This window comes from Ovis canadensis, chromosome 1 (assembly GCF_042477335.2).
Source record: "Ovis canadensis isolate MfBH-ARS-UI-01 breed Bighorn chromosome 1, ARS-UI_OviCan_v2, whole genome shotgun sequence".
NCBI lineage: Eukaryota > Metazoa > Chordata > Mammalia > Artiodactyla > Bovidae > Ovis > Ovis canadensis.
This window is the reverse complement of record NC_091245.1, coordinates 89,202,053-89,219,814: the sequence shown is the minus strand read 5'-3', so window position 1 is coordinate 89,219,814 and position 17,762 is coordinate 89,202,053. Positions and strand designations below refer to the sequence as shown.

The window sequence follows — 17,762 nt, the reverse complement described above, 5'->3', positions numbered from 1 at the left end:
TGGATCACAACACAGTGTGGAAAATTCTTAAAGAGATAGGAATACCAGACCACCTTACATGCCTCCTGAAAAAACCTGTATGCAGCTCAAGAAGCAATAGTTAGAACTGGACATGGAAACGTGGGCTAGTTCAAAATTGGGAAAGGAGTACATCAAGACTATATATTGTCATCCTGCTTATCTAACTTATATGCAGCATATATCATGTGAAAGGCAGGGCTGGATGAAGCACAAGCTAGAACCAAGATTGCCAGGAGAAATATCAATAGCCTCAGACACGCAGATGACACCACACTTAGGGCAGAAAGTGAAGAGGAACCAAAGAGCCTCTTAATAAAGGTGAAAGAGGAGAGTGAGAAAGCTAGCTTAAAACTCAACATTCAAAAAACTAAGATCATGGCATCTGGTCCATCACTTTTGGCAAATAGATGGGGAAAAAATGGAAACAGTGAGATACTTTATTTTCTTGGGCTCCAAAATCACTGCAAATGATGACTACAGCCATGAAACTAAAAGATGCTTGCTCCTTGGAAGAAAAGCTATGACCAACCTAAGCAGCATATTAAAAAGCAGAGACATTACTTTGTGACGGAAGTCCATACAGTCAAAGGTATATGGACTGCTTTTTCCAGTAGTCATGTGTGGATGTGAGAGTTGTCCATAAAGAAGGTTGAGCGCCGAAGAATTGATGCTTTTGAACTATGGTGTTGGAGAAGACTCTTGAGAGTCCCTTGGTCTGCAAGATCAAACCAGTCCATCCTAAAGGAAATCAGTCCTGAATGTTCATTGGAAGGACTGATGCTGAAGCTGAAGCTCCAATACTTTGGCCACCTGATGTGAAGAGCTGACTCATCAGAAAAGACCCTGATGCTGGGAAACACTGAAGGCAGGAGGAGAAGGGGACGACAGAGAATGAGATGATTGGATGGCATCACTGACTTGATGGACATGAGTTTGAGCAAGTTCCCGGAGTTGGTGATGGACAAGGAAGCCTGGTGTGCTGCAGTCCATGTCGCAGAGTCGGACACAACTGAGCAACTGAACACTTAGATACCCTTCCAAATCAGCCCCTGTCTAACCTAGTCTTTTTTTTAAATCAATTTCATTGCATTCCTTTGTATGGCTATACCTTTATTTTCTTACTCATTTCCTATTGATAAACATTTAACTTATCTCTAGATATTTTTGTTATGTAAAATAAAGCTAAAATGAGCATCCTTGAAAATATCTACTCTTTATATGTGTAGGAGTCTAGCTATAGGAGAAATCCTTAGCAGTAGAATTGATAGGTAGAAGGGTTTTTGAAGTTTTAAATTTTGAAAACTATTGTAAAACTGCCCTCCAAACGGTTTCCATATCTCTCAACTTGTTATGTCTGCCAATTTCATAGTTGACAATGTTACCTCATTGTTTTAATTTGCATTCTTTTAAATGAGTATTACTGTTTATATTAGCAATCATTTACATTTCATTATCAGAGCACTGCCTGCATAGTTTTTGTCCACTTTTCCATTGGATAGTTGTTTATTTGAAAGACCTCTACGCAATGAATAAATTAACCCTGACTTATATATAAAGTGTATTAGAGCTTTGTCAAATATGTTGTAAACGTATTTTCTCAGTTTTTTTGTTTGTTTGTGGTGCTTTTGCACATAGTATTTTTTATTTTTATGTAATTAAAACTAAGATTTGTGTGTGCGTGTGTGAGTTCTGGCTTTGGTATCTTGCTTAAGCAAACAGGATTTTTTAACACAAGATTATATTTTTAAAAGTTACTTATGTTTTCTTCTAACATTCTGTGACTTACTTTTTACATTTTTGATCTATGTGGAGTTAATTTTTTTATAATTCATGTAGATCCAGCTTTTTCCCCCCAGAAAGTTAGCTACATGCTTCAATATTATTTATTAGAAATTCTTTTTTTCTTCATTGATTTGGAATGCCACTTTCAGGTGGCAAACTGACTAGGTAAGTTTCTTTATTCTTTGCCCCTATATTCTGTTCATTGATGAATCTGTGCATTTTAACATGTAGCATATCTCATTACACTTTATTTCTGCTTTTTAAAATATGTAACATTATATTATGCCATGTATATTTCTCTTTTTATTTTATTTTTTTTAACTTTACAATACTGTATTGGTTTTGCCATACATTGACATGAATCCATCACAGGTGTACATGAGTTCCCAACGCTGAACCCGCCTCCCACCACCCTCCCCATATCATCTCTCTGCCATGTACATTTCTTGAGAACATCTTCTTTTACATGAGTGCATATCTAAAGGAGCCCTCCGAATGAGTTAGAGATGAAGCATAGCCCCAAGATAATAAAATAAAATATTAAATGGAGTCATTTTGTGTGGATACCAAATCATAGAATATTAAAAAGCTGACACTCATCAGGCCATGTTGTAGAGGAGGGACGTGTACACCAAAGGCTACGGTTTTAATTCTGGAATTCATTCCTACCTTTTCTGATTCTCCGTTGCGCCAGAAGCCAGCAGAACCTGGTTCAACTTGAAAATCGCTCAGCTCAGTCCACTAAGAGGGGGTCAAGAAAATGGTGTGGAAAGCCTTAATTTTCTTCTAGTTTCTTCAGTGAGTTTAACAAAATATAGCAGAGAAAAATATTAATATTATGTATAGTATTAACACTATGCATACAAAAGTGTTCATTCTCCTTGCAAATTAAAGTGAGACTTTGGAAAGCATTTTTGTTTGTTTGTTCATCTATTGTTTAGGAGAAAGCAGTATGGAGATCTGAGGATTTATATAGAAAACCAGTGTGTTTGTGTTTTGGGTGAATATAGAGCTTTGTACTTTTTGAAACTGGACTAGATCAACGGTTCCCAAATAGTTGTCACTGGACCAGTGATTAACTAGCTACAGTAAGAGTTAGGTAGCCTGGGAAAAGCTAAAAGTTAAGTTCATCCTAAGACAATCACATTTGCTTAGTTAGAACTTGGAAAAGTAGGGGACTTACTATAAAAATCAGAATTAGATTTCAGTAGTTTCAGTAGACAAAGATCTCCTAGGATCTTTTCAGTGGCTTATAATTAGTCAGATAAATTAGAATAGGTGATAAGATTGAAACTGTTTTGGTGTCATTTTGGAGGCTCCAAAGAACTCCAGTACCATAGTTTTTTATGTCTTAATACAGAAAGAATTGAGTGTGAGCCAAAGTGATAGGTAAGTGATTTATTAGAATGGCTGGAGGGCATCAGCGATGCAATGAACATGAACTTGGGCAAACTTCGGGAGATGGTGAGGGACAGAGAGGCCTGGCATGCTGCAGTCCCTGGGGTCTCAAAGAGTCCGACACGACTGGGCAACTGAACAACAACCTTAGAATAGGATGCTTGTTAGGCTTACAGATGGATACTGTGCCCTGAGAACTTAATGGCCTACAGTTTTATAATCAAAGGAAAAGTGGGGAGGGGAAGAAGAATTTGTTTGCCTTTCTTGAGTAGACATCATGCTTTCATCATCAGCTCCTTTTCCAGGTTAAGCAGGGGAGTTTTATTATTCCTGAATGGTCAAGTTAGGGTCACAAATTATTGTTTTTTAATGTGTGTAGAGAGCATGTCCTAGGGATCATTAACGTATGGAGCTCCCTGGGCAGGATGTGAGGCTCATGCCACTATTCTTTTATTGTCTGGGGTCATGTCTCGTGCTTCTGCTGCATAGTTTGATTGCTAAGCAAGCTTGCTTAGTTTTGAGGTTAAGCAAACTTGTTTTCTTGAGTAATCATTAACTTACAGGGGTCTCCTATATTTTTCTACTTACAATCTCCTAGTGGGATTAACTATTTACCTACCTGCTTTGTCCCTTTACTCGACTCCTGTCAAGATCTTATAGAAATTTTCTTGTACTTATGAAAGATTTTCTGTCACAGGGCAACCAAGGTGTGAAAAATAACTTTGTCATCATTGGGTGTTGGTGCTTCCATGTTTCCCAGGCCGAAATCTATACCCAACGTAGTACCTGAATTTTTTTACTTTGGGCAGTTAATTTTATTAGGGTCCTTGAATTGTAGTCAGTCAGAAATGGAGGTGACTCCAAGGATTATGTTGTCCAGCAACTTTGACACTGAGCTTCGTGGAGTCTGGAATTCCTTGGATTCCCTCAAAGGCGGTCTGTGCGAACAGATGGTTCCAGGCACTCATGCCAGCTTCAATCAGAACAGCTTCATTTTTATGTATGTATACATGCAGCTTCTCTAAACTTACATTTTAAGACAGTGTGCTGGATTTTTCAAAACAACAACAAAAATTTTTGAACACAATTTATCAGTTTTAATTTTCTCACTTTGAAAAAGAGAAAATTGTGGCCTATAAATGTTTAATTACAGGTCCAAGATTCTACATCTAGTTAAAGACAGAACCTGAAATTAAACCCTTAACCTCTTAACATCAATTTGGTTATTTTTTATATTTCCACAAGATCTCATTTAATCTAATTTATTTGACTAATAATTTATTTGGTTTGAATGAAAGTCTTCCCATCCTGTGGCAGGTATTTCCTGCCTTTCTAGAAAAGTTAACCTTAGTATTTCATGAATTATGTGAATTATGTGAATTATGCACTGGCTTGTATTTCTTTGCTCGTGTTCATCTCAGGTTTTTAATCAGATGGCCAGGTCCACAGACAGTATGTTAAACAAAGTAATTCAGGATTTGTCTCCTCTTTCCTGCCACTATACTTTATTATTAATATGTTGGTAGAAGAAGAGAGGGAGAAGGCAATGGCAACCCACTCCAGTACTCTTGCCTGGAAAACCCCAGGGACGAACGAGAATGGTAGGCTGCAGTCCACGGGGTCGCTAACAGTTGGACATAGCTGAGCAACTTTACTTTCACTTCTCACTTTCATGCGTTGGAGAAGGAAATGGCAACCCACTCCAGTGTTCTTGCCTGGAGAATCCCAGGGACGGGGGAGCCTGGTGGGCTATCATCTATGGGGTCGCACAGAGTTGGACACGACTGAAGCGACTTAGCAGCAGCAGCAGCAGCAGAAGAGATGTATCTTTTTTCCTCCCTTTATCTTAATTCTGGAAAATAATAAATTTGTCCCCAAGACTGAAAAAGGGCTTCCCAGGTGGCACTAGTGGTAAAGAACCCACCTGTCAATGCAGGAGACGTAAGAGACGTGGGTTTGATCCCTGGGTTGAGAAGATCCCCTGGAGGAGGGCATGGCAACCCACTCCAATATTCTTGCCTGGAGAATCCCATGGGCAGAGGAGCCTGGTGGGCCACAGTCCATAGGGTCCCACAGTCGAACATGACTAAAGCAGCTCAGCACACAGCACAGACTAAAAAAGGAAACTTAGTCAATCATATTTGGCTTTTCTTCATCAAGGTCATGGCAGTTGTTTCCAGACTTTTAAACAAGTCTTCTTCCAGATTCAAGTTGTGGATTTTATTCACAGAAGTCCCACAATAGAGGGACTTCTGCTCCACTGTTACATGGTTCAAAAAGCTTATATCACAGACATTCCTTACTAGATTCAGGCTCTCACAACAGGCATTAGTATGTTCTAGACACAAAGCTCCACTGTGGAAAAGAAGAATATGAGTGGAAAAAAATGAAGTCTGAGCAGTGAGTAAGGTTTGCAATTGCTTAGCATCCAACAAGTTTAGCAAATTTTATGCAAAGTCTGTACTTTGCAATGAATTGCTAGAGGCTTTATAAGGGATGCATGTGATCTGCCTCAAGGAATTTGTGCTTATGGAGACAAATTTATAAATATAGTTGACCCCTGAACAACACAGGTTTGAACTACATGCATCCGCTTATATGTGGGTTTTTAAAAATAAACACATACTACAGTGCTATACAATCTGTGGTTGAATTCGCAGACGTGAAACCATGGGCCAGCTGTAAGGTTTTATGCAGGTTTTTGACTGCAGAGGGCTACCATCCCTAACTCCCACATTATTCAAGAATCAATTCTACATCTAAGTATAATACTAATGTTACAGGAAATGAAGTATAGCGGTCCCTTCTCTTTCATGGTTTTGCTTTCCTTCGTTTAATTTTCCACAATTTCTGTTACTTGTGGTCAAGCAGGATCTGAAAATATTAAATGGAAAATTCCAGAAATGAACAACTCGTAAGTTTAAAATTGAGAGCTGTTCTGAGCAGCATGAGAAAACCTTGGTCCATCCCTCTCCAGCACACCTGGCATGTGAATCATTACTTTATTCAGAGTATCTGTGCCATATCCACTGCACTCGTTTAGTCACTTAGGAGCCCTCTTGGATATCACGTCTGTCTGAGCACTGCAGCACTTGTGCTCACATAACCCTTGTTTTACTTAATTATAGCCCCAAAGTGAAAGAGTAGAGACGCAGGCGATTAGGATACTATCCTACTGTGCCTAACTTGTAAACTAAACATTACAATAGGTATGTCCGTATTGAAAAAACAAACATAGTGTATATAGGGTTTACTGCTAGATACTGTTTCAGGCATTCACTGGTGGTCTTAGAAATTATACTCTGTAGGCAAGGGAGGAACGCTAAACAGAACAGCAACTTTTAAATGGTGTAAAAGAAAACCAATTCAGAATAGATTAATGGAATGTTTAATTTATGCCATCTACTTTATAAATATTAGCATGATATGGTTCCAGCTTTCCAATAACTTATGTTCTTAGCGGTGGAGACAAATGTGTAAACAAATTGTTCTTTTCACTCAGAACTGAAAATTTGGGGGGAAAAAAGAGATAATTGTAGCAAATGTACACTGCAACAAAACCCTAAAGTACATGCAAGTGCTCATATGTAAGGAAGTATACCAAGCAGAAAATTAAAGTAGCTCGTCGTCCTCTAAAGGGACCACTGTGACTGCTGAATGCATATCATACCTAGCTCTCCTCTTTCTTGCTCCCTCTCTCTCTCCACATACGCACACATGCACTCAACCATTCATGATAAAGCATCCTCACAATCATCAATCAGGATATATCAATTTATATGCCTTTTTCAACAGCTACAGTTCCCCACTGATGGATATTTTGGTTCCTAAATTTCACAATTACAGTAAATACTTCAATGAAATGAGTTTGTACCAAGAAAACATGCATTTGCCACTTCTATATTACTCTTCAAAATGCTACTCAGATTATATTCCTTCCAATAGTATGTAGAATGTGTCCATCATCTCCTTTCTAACAAATAATAGTTATTATCAGTTTTTTATATCTTTTCAATTAAACAATGATGTCTTATTTTAATTTACATTAAAATTAAATATTGGGTAACTAATTTATTTATTGGCCAGTACTATTGCCTGACCATTCTACTCAATTGTCCTTTTTTTTGGCATTGCTTTTTAGGAGTTTTCTCTATATTGCATATATTAACCTTTTCTTTTTCATATTTATTTTAATTTTTATCATTTTTTTACTCTATATTTTGTTTACATCTTCTTTGTGCAGTTAAAAAATTTGTTTTGAAATCTGATCTGTTAATCTTAATTTGTATCTTATGCATTTAACCCAGGAAAGAGGACATAGGTGAGGGCTATGTCAGACGCAGGATGAAGGAAGACAGAATAAAAGGCACGCAGCACAGCAGCGCAAATTGAAATGCAGACTCACCGGAGAATGGCTGCAGTGCCCTGAGAGGCACAGGGCTGGTTTCCTGCAGAAAGCAAACCTTCAGATAGGCTGAGAGGGAGAGGGTGTAGGCTTTGCTAGGGTGCAGAAGAAGAGTCAGAAACAGGCACTGCAGCCAGACCTCAGGCAAGTCTCAGGTGGAAACAAGAGTCTCAGAGCTTTCAGGAGCATCATAGGAACTGAGAGTCACCAGATGGGGGCAGGGAAGGGGGAGTGTGAGGATGTCCGTTCTGGTTACACGGCCAGATTTCAATGCCAACTCTGGGTAACCTTGATTTACAGGGACCTAGGAAGGCAAAACTAAACTCCAATACTTTGGCTGAAATTCCAATACTTTGGCCACCTGATGCGAAGAACTGACTCCTTGGAAAAGCCCCTGATGCTGGGAAAGATTGAAGGTGGGAGGAGAAGGGGACGACAGAGGATGAGATGGTTGGATGGCATCACCGACTCGATGGACATGAGTTTGAGTAAGCTCCAGGATTTGGTGATGTACAGGCAAGCCTGGCATGCTGCAGTCCACAGGGTCGCAGAGTCGGATACGACTGAACGACTGAACTGAACTGAGGAAGGCAAAATTCAGCTTTGTTTCAAGCCCCAGGAAAGACTCAAATTCCTAAAGTTGGGGAAAAAAAATTATATTTACTAAGTCAAGGTTTGGTCAGAAATACACTTTTTAGGGATTTGCTTGAGAAGGAAACTCAGAACGCAGTTCTGCCAGAAGAGGAAGTACACGTGAAGGATGACTTTTTAGGAGTCAGTGAGGAAAGTGAGGCACTGGCACCGGTTCAGGTAGAATTCTGGGTCCAGGGCCCTGCCTTGCGGCTGAACCGGCACCAGCCTGGACTGGGCGAGTGCCCGGGCAGCAGGAGGCCAGGGGGAGTAGCGCCCTCTGGTGGTAGTTTGTGGGAGGCTCAACTCCTGGGCACTGTCTCCCCCAAGCCCTCCGTTTCTTCCTGGGATAAAGAATTTCTGAAAAGTTGGGAGGATTAATACGGAAGGGAATAGGGAGATAGGAGTGAGTCTATGACACCACTCACTGTGGAAATAGGTACAAACCAAAAAGGGGAGGGGTGGGGGGAGAAACAGAGGTAGAACACCAGGGAAAGTCAGAGGGAAAAAGGATGAAGAAATGTTCTGTTTTAAATATGCCAAGTGGGTTTTTCTTGTTTGCCCCAACTTGCACACATTCCCGAGGCTTGGCACCTTCCCATTTTGCCATCTGGGACCCGATTCAGGCCTAGACTTGGTGCAACAGAAGGGGGCTTTTGTTAATGTCTCTCAAGGCAGAGGAAGACACAGGCTCTTTCAGCACATGTCAGCCTGGGGACAAATGGGATGTGTGCTGAGAGAGGCCCCACTACAGGGCAGGGAGGCTAAATGAGGCCAAGTGCCCATGACAGGGAGGAGTGAGAGCAGGTTCAGAAGAGGTATTTCCTCTCTGGTGAGAGGAACTGGCCTGTGACACACCCAGAGGACCTAAACAGAAAGACCCATACCTCTCAGAAGAAGTACCCATCCGTCCAAGAACCCCTTTTGCTGTTAAATCTGAACTAAAAATGTCTTCTGGACTTTATGTATGAGACAGGACAATGGTAAAGTAGTTTAATAATGGACTCTAGCCCTTCTCCCTGGAGAAGGAAATGGCAACCCACTCCAGTATTCCTGCCTGGAAAATCCCATGGACAGAGAACTGTGGTGGGCTATCGTCCATGGGGTCACCAAGAGTCAGACATGACTTAGTGACTAAACGATAACACCAACAGCCCTTCTCCTTTCCGTTAAGTGGAGTGTGAGGTTAAGACTGTTTCTTACAGACTCTCAGACACGGAGAACAGGTCTGTGGTTGCCAAGGGGGAAGGGGGAGGGATGGAGTGGGAGGTTGGGGTTAGCATATGCAAACTATTATATATAGAATGGATGTGTGGGTGTGTAAAAAAGGTCCTACTGTGTAGCACAGGGAATTATAGTCAATATCCTGTGATAAATCATAATGGAAAAGAATATAAGGACTTCCCTGGTGGTCCGGTGGTTAAGAATCCACCTCACAAAGCCAGGGGAACAGGTTTGACCCCTGGTCCAGGAAGATCTCACATGCTGAGGACCAGCTAAGCCCGTGAGCCACAGCTGCTGAGCCAGGGCTCTAGAGTCCAGGAGCTGCAACTACTGAGCCCGCGTGCTGCAACCACTGAAGCCTGGCCACCTAGAGCCTGTGCTCCACAAGAGAGTAGATCCTGCTCGCTGCAGCTAGAGAAAGCCTGCAGGCAGCAAAGAAAGACCCACTACAGCCAAAAACAAATAAATAAATATTTTTTTAAAGAATATAAAGAAGAATGTATACATAGGTATAGGGGCTTCCCTGATGGCTTCCTGGTAAAGAATCCACCTGCCAATGCAGAAGACGCAAGAGATGTGGGTTTGATCCCTGGGACAGGAATATCCCCTAGAGCAGAATATGGCAACCCGCTCCAGTATTCTTGCCTGGAGAATTTCATGGACAGAGGAGCCTGGCAGGCAACTATAGTCCATGGGGTCACAAACAGTCATGACTGAGTAGACACACGTGCTCATGCGTGCATATGTATAACTGAATCACTTCGCTGGGTAGCAGAAATTGACACAACATGGCAAATTAACTATACTTCCATTTAAAATACTGCTTATTTCTTTCCCTCCTCCTCCATAACTCCAAGGCTTTGCTTCAAACAGAAGAAGATCTCAGTTAAGTCTTTATTAAATAAACAGGGGTAAGAATAAATGAATAAGCCATTCATCTGTGTTCTTCCAGTTGGCTGCTGTCCACAGTAGGCCCATCATCAGTAGTGCATCGTTGTTAAACAGATGAATGAGCAAGTGAACTCTTGAGACCCCAAGCTGGTGGTTGCTAAGCTGGTGGGAAGCTGAAAGATGTTGCATAAAAGCTTACCTAGGTTGAACCACTGGTGGGAACTTGGCTCAAATACAGGATGTGGGCTGAGTGCGTCTTGCCTTCCTATTTTTGAGGGTGGGGGTTGAGCACTGAAAGCGCCTCTGATTTGTTAGTGGGCCCCGTGCAGGGGCTGCTAGATCTGCAGAATTGAAAGCTGAGCGAGGAAGGGGGAAAAGAAGGATGTAAGCAGCAGCCAGAGATGAAAAGCAAGCTGTTGTGAGGGGTTCATGCCTTAGAAGTTGGGGCCAGCGTCCCGGAGGGGCCTGAGATAGGCATACATCATTGCCCATGGACCCGCTCCAGTTCTTGCAGGTGCAGGTCAGAGAAGACCAGAGTTCTTTATACAATAGGGATAATAAGATGACCTCCCCTGTGGGATTGTCCAAGGGATTAAATTTGATCATACACATGAAGCATTCAGTATAGTACCTGGATGAGAATGTACACTCTATAAATCTGCTATTTTCCAACACCTTCTGGATGTTTATTTCCATTTTCTGTCACACTGATGAAGAAGGGAGGTAGAGAGCCATGAGGAGACAGAACCTGTGTAGTAGGGTGACCTTCCCATGAGGTCATCACCCACTGCCTGACCTTGAGACCCTGGCTGCAGGGAACCTGGACTCCACATAGCTGCCCAAGCCCAGCTGTGGTTCCCTATGACACAGGTTAGGTTCTCCAGTAACAGGTGTGGAATCAGAGCACAAGTCATTTATCAGGAGTCATCACCTGTGAAAGGAAGGGATGGAGGCAGGACAGGGCCGAGGGAGAAGCTGCCTCATGATGCAGCCCTGACAAAGCTTTGGCCAACCTGGCCAGGAGCTCTAGAACAAGCGGTGTCCAGCTGAGTTGTCCTCCGTCAGACTAAAATGCCCGGGCCTTTCTCCTCCCACCTAAATTAGTCTCCAAATATGGGCTACCCTGGTAAGGGCATGACCTTGGCAAAGGGAGACATCTATTCCTGAAGCGGGCCCTGAAACACCAGCAGCAAGATGTGCTTCCAAACACACGTCCCTCGTACTCGGTGCTCCTGGAGAAAACAGGCCTTTTATTTGTGACTCTCAGCCCCTCCAGGCCTGACACACAGAGGCAGGTATTTATTACTCTACTTATTTTTTGATGAATGCCATTTGCTAACGTGTTACTGTTCACAGGATAGTTTCCTAGACCTGGACTCATCTTGTTGCATGTTGGCATGAAGGGCCTTTGGGACAGACTTGAAGCAGATGTCCAAGTGGGGAGAATCACAAAGCTCATCCCACTGGCTGCTGATGGAGTGAGTCTCAGTGCTTCTAAATGGTCTGTTACGACTTAGACACAGACACAGGGGGAAGATGACCATATGAAGACAGAAGCAGAGATTAAAGTCGCACTGCCCCAAGTTAGGGATTACCTGGGGCTGCCAGAGCTGGAGGAGACAAGGAAGGGTCCTTCCTTAGGGGCTCTGGAGGAAGTGTGGCCCAGCCAATATCTGGATTTTGGACTTCTGGCCTCCAGAACTTTCTGGAGAACAGATTTCTTATGTTTCAAAACAAAATAAATAAATAAATGGTCTGTTACATGTGGACCTGAAAGACCTTTCCCAGATAGTCTGAAAGCAGGGCTGGGGAAGCGTTGGAAGGGAGCTGGCTGAAGGAGAGTCAATATTCCAAGCATTAGAAGACAAGGACCAAGTGGGGAAAAGTGCTCAGAGGCACTAAGTTGGGGGGGGAAAGTGATATGGCTGAACATAAAGATCAGCCTGAGAATGAAAAACACCTGGACACGCCTTCTGTTACCAGCAACAGCTTTATCTTAGGCAAATTATCTCCCCACTCTGAGTTTCAGTTCCTCCACCACGTGCCAGTGTATTTACACTCAGCTCCATATTCTGGTAACTAGTGCAAAGGTTGAAATGCACTGTACATTTAAAAAGGGTTTGTGACCACTTCCAGTTATGACTGAGTAACCCTCATGCCATAAACTAGAGAACTAGATCAAAATGTGAAACCATTATTTCACATATTTAAATGCAGGCAAACAGTAGGCGGCATGCAGTGCAGGACTATGAGATCAGAGAGAAGGGAAACAAGTGAGGTGAGCCCAGCTGCTCTCTTGGATTTCTGCCTTGGGACCATTTCCTGACTGCAGCACAAGGAAGGGTAACCTATTAAGAGAATCATGATCTCCTTGAGCTGAGAGGACAAAGATTGGAGTTGGAAGAGGCTAGGAGATATGGAAATTGTGCAACAGAGTCCCAGAGACAAGGGAGCAATACGGAAAAAGAACTTCAGGAATCTGTGTTTCCTCTGGATCCTTACTGCATGTAAAGTGTGTGCACAGAGTGTTAAACTCCAGCAGAATGGGTGAAGACGTAGCACAGAGGAGGAAAACACACACACACACACACACACACACACACACACACACACACACACACCACTAGAGAGCTGGAAACTAAGCAACCACTAGAGCCTGCTCAGGGCTGGGAGACATTAAGTAAGAAAGACTGGCCAGAGCAGAAAGTCTTGATTGAGCAGTTGGTAGATTAAACTGGGACGTCAGAAGGTTCTATCCTTGGTAAAGGACACGCTGGCCCAAAGACAGCTGGAGACCTTCTCTGACAAAGCCTGAACACAAGCTTCAAAACACTGAAGCCAGTCTGCTGGTAAATTGACTGCCTGCCAACAAAATCTACACATTCAATGACGTAACAGTTTCCGTGTTCAGCATCCAATAAAAAAAATTACTAGATATGCAAAATACAGGAAATATGACTAACAACCAGGATGAGAATGTTATATGTATATAGACATAGAAAATGGAGATTGACACCCAAAGTCCTTAAAGCAGCTATAGTTAGCATGTCCAGGGACTTAAAGGAAAACAGAAATAGAACCGGCAACTAAAGAATGCTACTCACCATCTGGCCTTACAATGACTGAGTCATTAGCCACCAAGGTCACTGACCTTCATCATGCCCTGAAAGGAGGTTAGGGCAGAAATCAGGAAGGAGGCACTTTGTGCTCTGTGAAAATGGGCAGAACAGGCCTTCAGACAGATATTTTCAGGAGATAATTTTATGAACCCAATTTATTGCATCTTCCCATACTTAGAAAGCACTAAACTCATTAGCTAAGCTACTCCTGCCTTGTGACTAATAGCATGCTTGACTGAATGCACCCCTGCTTCAAAATCACATGTATGCTGTCTCCCCCTTCTTCCAAGCGGGCCCTCAGAGCTCTCTGAGACACTGTCTCTATGGTTAGTCCTCAGTAAGTCCCCAGAAAAAACTGAAACCCATATCCTTCACACCGTGTTCGTATACCAGTTGAAATAATGAAGAGAGAAATAGAAGCCATAAAAAAAAATGGACCCTCAAGAGCTAAAAAATATAATATTCATCATTTTGAATACTGGATGGGTATAAAAGTAGGTTAGATCCTAAAGAAGAAAGTAAACTTGACACTTTACTGTACAGCAAAGTTTGACACACATTTGTAAATCAATTGTGTTTCAAATTAAAGTAAAATGAAAAGAAAAAGTAAATTTGAAGGTGATGTGACAGAAACTGTCTAAAACCAGGCGTGAAGTCAGACAGGTGCCCTGCGAGTCATTCTAAGGACACTGACTTCTACCCTGAGCAATGTGGACACCATTGGATAGTTTTGATGAGAGGAGTGATACCATCTAACTTACATTTATGGGATCATTTTGGTTGCTGTGTTGAGAATAGACTAGAGGCAAAAGGGTAGATGCAGGTGGTCTGCCAAGGGAATACTACATCATTCTGAGTGAGAGAGAATGGTGGCTTAAACCAGGTTAGTAGCAGCCGGGGCAATCAGTTCAGTTCAGTTCAGTTGCTCAGTCGTGTCTGACTCTTGGTGACCCCATGAGCCGCAGCAAGCCAGGCCTCCCTGTCCATCACCAACTCCCGAAGTCCATCCAAACCCATGTCCATCACAGATGGCATTTTTTTCATGCACTGAATTTGGAATCAAGATTGACGTCAAGGTATATAGTATACACTGAGCCATTAACTTCTGGAGAGCAAGAACTATACGTCAGTAAGATATATATGACAGGAAACCTAAGTATATAAACAAATAGAGGCTTATTTGTTTCACATAACTTGTTAGACCAAGGATGTTCAGCTACTCAAGGTTACCATTAGTATTTCAGCCTTTTGCTGTCTTTGCCTTAAACTATACTTAACAGACTGTATCTTTGTCCTTCTTCACTTGTCTCATGGTCCTAAGATAGCTGTTGTACTTCCAGGCATGATGTTGGTATTTCAGGAAAGAAGCAATGGCAAAAGGGGCTCTGGCAGTTGAATTTGTCCCTTTTAACTCACGAAAGCAAAAGCTTTCTTGGAACCCCCATCCAGCAAACTTCCCCTAATATCTCACTGGGTCAAGTAGCCAAACTTAGGAGAATAGATTGCTACGTGTGGTCTAGGAAAATTCAGTCCTTATGGTCAGAGTAAGACATCTCCTCTTCCTAAATTCAGAAGACTTCTGATAGCTAAACACATGGAGGTTTTTTAGCAGAGTAGAAGGGGCAAGCTGTAGGAAGAGTGTTAGGTTGGTGATAGACAATTTCTATCATAGATTGCTTTTTGCAGTTTGGTTACAAACCCTGCCCAGTGTTCGGCAGATGTACATAATAAACATGTACTGCTGTGATGCTGGCATGAAGGTGGTGATTTTGGAAAATTTCATAAACAAGCTGACTGAAAGACAGAGGAGGGAGATGGAGGGGAGAAGGGTTGGCATGACTGGTTTCAGTTTGTTTAAAAAGAAAATGACCTGTGATGGGAGCAATGCTCTGGGGACTTGGATGAACATATCTTCCCTGCCAGATGTTTGAAGCATTGAAGATTTGTCATTTTAAATTTCTAAATGTAGAGATGTCTAGGGGCCTCCCTGGTGGCTCAGAGGTTAAAGCGTCTGCCTGGAATGCGGGAGACCCGGGTTCGATCCCTGGGTTGGGAAGATCCTCTGGAGGAGGAAATGGCGACCCACTCCAGTACTCTTGCCTGGAGGATCCCATGGAGGGAGGAGCCTGGTAGGCTACAGTCCATGGGGTCGCAAAGAGTCGGACACGACTGAGTGACTTTACTTACTTACTTACTTAGAGATGTCTAAAGATCTTCAGTGAGTTTCAAAACTGTACATGATCCTCAGGGCAGAGTCTGTAGAGACAGCAGGATAGGTTGGCCCTCTCATTCATTTTAGGTTACCTTGAGGAATGGGGGAGGTAAGGCAGTGTAGAGTGAAGAACCAATACAATAGCCATGAGGGGTAAAAACGGATTTTATATTAAAACTGGAGGCAGAATTCCTTCAGGAGAAGAATTTTATTGTTGCTGGCAAAACACTTGCAGAGTCGCTCAATTTTGCAAAGTTAGGTCTCAGAATCCGGTTTAGAGAGCAAAACATGAAACAAAGAAAACAAAACTTCTTTGCAAAATAAAGTAAGAAACATGTTGAGTTCTGGCTGGCTGAACAGGAAAAGACATAAAGGGAACCTGGGAACTGGGAAGGAGAGGAGGAAAATTAAAATGAATGGGAGACAGTTATGTAACCCTCCTAGCCAGTGGGCTTTACACCCTCTCCTCAACACAGCTTTCAAACGGCAGAGCCAGGAACCCAAAAGCGTGGTGCTGCTTCTGCCTCCAGCCTTCCCTGGTCAGCACGAAAGAAGAGCTCAAGTCTGAGCTGGGAGGCAGTCGGTTGGTCATTCACAAACCCTCCCGTCTCCACCCATGGAAAGATTTTGAGGTGAAGGCGCACCTCAGTCCTGAACAAAAACGTCAGGTGCTCTGGCAGGAAGCGCATTAATGACCTTGGGGAACCGTTTCCTCTGGTTAGTGCTGTGGGTGAGCCTTCCACCTACTTCCCCAGAACAAGCTGGTAAACAACCATCCCCCCTCCTTATCCCCGCCCCACCCCCACCCCCCCAACACACACACACACGCACAGAGGTCTCTTGAAACTGGGACTCTGTTGTTAGGGCAACGGATACTTTACATTTCCTGATGAGCAGGGGACTCTGGGCGCCTATATGAATAAGTAACAATTTGCATTTGGTTTCCTTTGTATATTACAAAAGGTGGGGGGGGGGGAGGTGGGGGGGGGGAGGTGGGGGGGTGGGGGGAGAAAGCAACAACAACAAAAAGAACATTCACCATGGGACTCTGCTCACCGTTTCTCACCTACTTGAAACTTGATTGCTGCTCAGACCTCACAACCTTCTTGTGGTTGGTGCTGAGTACTGTTACCTTCTGCTTCCTCTCGGCTACGATGACACTCATGAACTCTGTATATGGCAATAATATCAGCTTGGATAATCCAGTTACTAAAAGCGTGTTCATAACTAAAATTTCCGTTGGTCCTCGCAAGAAGCCTGCAATTTACATCGGTGGGAACTCCTCTGAACACTTGAGAGGGGATCTCCTCGGAGCCAGGTTCAGGTTTGTGGGGTTCAATCCACAACACCCAGCAGCCTGCCTGGGACACAGGAGAGGCTCAGGAAATGACAGCTGCATGACAAAGTGTTAGAGTGAGATGTAAAGTGAGGAGAGAAGGGGAGAAATGAGGATGTAGGCTGCAACTTTTTTCAGCTCTTAGAAAAGTGTGATATAGGCATCCATTAGGAGGATAGGTGGAGAAGGCAATGGCACCCCACTCCAGTACTCTTGCCTGGAAAATCCCATGGACGGAGGAGCCTGGTAGGCTACAGTCCATGGGGTCGCTAAGAGTCGGACACGACTGAGCAACTTCACTTTCACTTTTCACTTCCCTGCATTGGAGAAGGAAATGGCAACCCACTCCAGTGTTCTTGCCTGGAGAATCCCAGGGTCGGGGGAGCCTGGTGGGCTGTCGTCTATGGGGTCGCACAGAGTCGGACACGACTGAAGTGACTTAGCAGCAATAGCAGCAGCAGGAGGATAGGAGGCAGGTCCCAATCCTTGAGTCTGTATGTCATCCCAAGAGCGCCAGCTCCCTCAGGGCACTGGGTTTGTGTGGCTCCATTCAGCAGAGTGCAGTTTGGGACACGTGTTAGTTAGGTATGTATAGCTAAATAGCCGTGAGGCATCTATGTGAGCCTGTATATGTGTACATACACACACCTTTGTGTATCCATCTCTTTAAATATGACCAAGACATAAGACAAAATAATACTGTCTGCAGGAGTCCAAGGGTGGGACAGGAGAGCAGTCTCGGAG

At 43.1% G+C, this 17,762-nt stretch overlaps 1 non-coding gene across 1 annotated transcript; it reads left to right on the top strand.

The window, feature by feature from the left end:
* Positions 1-15,454: 15,454 nt before the first annotated feature.
* Positions 15,455-15,526, top strand: TRNAS-GGA (transfer RNA serine (anticodon GGA)). Its single transcript has one exon. It is a non-coding gene; the product is annotated as a tRNA-Ser (tRNA).
* The last annotated feature ends 2,236 nt before the right edge of the window (positions 15,527-17,762 follow it).